This window comes from Petromyzon marinus, unplaced genomic scaffold (assembly GCF_048934315.1).
Source record: "Petromyzon marinus isolate PM22_M1 ecotype Great Lakes invasive population unplaced genomic scaffold, UKy_Petmar_22M1.pri1.0 PM_G_Scaffold_38, whole genome shotgun sequence".
NCBI lineage: Eukaryota > Metazoa > Chordata > Hyperoartia > Petromyzontiformes > Petromyzontidae > Petromyzon > Petromyzon marinus.
The window spans coordinates 1795001-1797500 of record NW_027422961.1 but is presented as its reverse complement, the minus strand read 5'-3'; positions in this window follow the sequence as shown (position 1 = coordinate 1797500).

Sequence of the window (2500 nt, the reverse complement as noted above, 5' to 3'; positions counted from 1 at the left end):
GCAGACCATGTAAAACACACACCCTTTGGGCACGGACTTCACAGAACACAAACACCCCCACAAGGAGGGCCTTAATTTGTCCTGTATACTCCGGGGGACACCTGACGACGGCGCTGAAGGCTCACAAAACACAGGGCTTCACACAAGGCCAGCCAATTTGAGGCAGCGGTAAAGCACCACGCACACCCAACGTCGGGGTGGGGAGGAGCAGGGGCGGGGACCACACATGCCTGCACACCTCTAGAGCGGCCTTTCAATGCTCGCTACTCTGTGGACCGGCAAAAGCAATTGAAACCAACCCTAACTCTCACGCGCAGTTGGCAGCCCTTCCTAGGGCACAATACCGAAACAGCTCAAGCAAACCCTGCAGCTACAACCCAAGGGACAGCCTTCCCAACGCACTCTGGAGGAGAAGAGGCTCCTCGGGCGGAGTAACACAGCTCGAGATGCTCGCTCATTCACGGAAATCGTGGGAAACAACCTGCCGCCGGCACACCACTTCGTCCTCACATGAGGTTACCATTGTCCATACAATAGTGCAGGTGCGATGGAAATCTTTTCTCGTTTTGGTGCGTGCTACATTTTTACGGATAGACCCCGTGAAACGCTAGAAATTGGCGGGGATGTGTCTCTTGTGGCTCACGGGGCTGTTAGGGTGGCACAGAAATCCCTCGGAATGGGAAAACGGGTCATTTTCGTGTTGCCACATTGCATGCGAACGGCATGAAACTTCCAGAGGCATTTGCAGCAGGAATGCATGTGCAGTCAAAAAAGTGAATATTTTTCACGGATAGACCCCGTGAAACGCTAGAAATTGGCGGCGATGTCTCTCTTGTGGCTCACGGGGCTGTTAGGGTGGCACAGAAATCCCTCGGAATGGGAAAACGGGTCATTTTCGTGTCGCCACATTGCATGCGAACCGCATGAAACTTCCAGAGGCATTTGCAGCAGAAATGCATGTGCAGTCAAAAAATTGAATATTTTTCACGGATAGACCCCGTGAAACGCTAGAAATTGGCGGGGATGTGTCTCTTGTGGCTCACGGGGCTGTTAGGGTGGCACAGAAATCCCTCGGAATGGGAAAAAACGGGTCATTTTCGTGTCGCCACATTGCATGCGAACCGCATGAAACTTCCAGAGGCATTTGCAGCAGGAATGCATGTGCACTCAAAAAATGTGATATTTTTCACGGAGAGACCCCGTGAAACGCTAGAAGTGGGCGGGGATGTCTCTCTTGTGGCTCACGGGGCTGTTAGGGTGGCACAGAAATCCCTCGGAATGGGAAAACGGGTCATTTTCGTGTCGCCACATTGCATACGAACCGCATGAAACTTCCAGAGGCATTTGCAGCAGGAATGCATGTGCACTCAAAAAAGTGAATATTTCTCACGGATAGACCCCGTGATACGCTAGAAATTGGCGGGGATGTCTCTCTTGTGGCTCACGGGGCTGTTAGGGTGGCACAGAAATCCCTCGGAATGGGAAAACGGGTCATTTTCGTGTCGCCACATTGCATGCGAACCGCATGCAACTTCCAGAGGCATTTGCAGCAGAAATGCATGTGCAGTCAAAAAAAATTGATATTTTTCACGGATAGACCCTGTGAAACGCTAGAAATTGGCGGGGATGTGTCTCTTGTGGCTCACGGGGCTGTTCGGGTCGCACAGAAATCCCTGGGAATGGGAAAACGGGTCATTTTCGTGTTGCCACATTGCGTACGAACCGCATGAAACTTCCAGAGGCATTTGCAGCAGGAATGCATGTGCACTCAAAAACTTCTATATGTTTCACGGATAGACCCCGTGAAACGCTAGAAATTGGCGGGGATGTGTCTCTTGTGGCTCACGGGGCTGTTAGGGTGGCACAGAACTCCCTCGGAATGGGAAAAGGGGTCATTTTCGTGTTGCCACATTGCATAGGAACGCCATGAAACTTCCAGAGGCATTTGCAGCAGAAAGGCACGTGCACTCAAAAATTTTAATATTTTTCACGCATAGACCCCGTCAAACGCTAGAAGTTGGCGGGGATGTCTCTCTTGTGGCTCACGGGGCTGTTAGGGTCGCACAGAAATGCCTCGGAATGGGAAAACGGGTCATTTTTGTGTGGCCACATTGCATAGGAACGGCATGAAACTTCCAGAGGCATTTGCAGCAGGAATGCATGTGCACTCAAAAACGTCTATATTTTTCACGGATAGACCCCGTGAAACGCTATAAATTGGCGGGGATGTCTCTCTTGTGGCTCACGGGCGCTGTTAGTTAGGGTCGCACAGAAATCCCTCGGAATGGGAAAAGGGGTCATTTTCGTGTTGCCACATTGCGTACGAACGGCATGAAACTTCCAGAGGCATCTGCAGCAGAAATGCATGTGCACTCAAAAACGTCTATATTTTTCACGGATAGACCCCGTGAAACGCTAGAAATTGGCGGGGATGTGTCTCTTGTGGCTCACGGGGCTGTTAGGGTCGCACAGAAATCCCTCGGAATGGGAAAACGGGTCA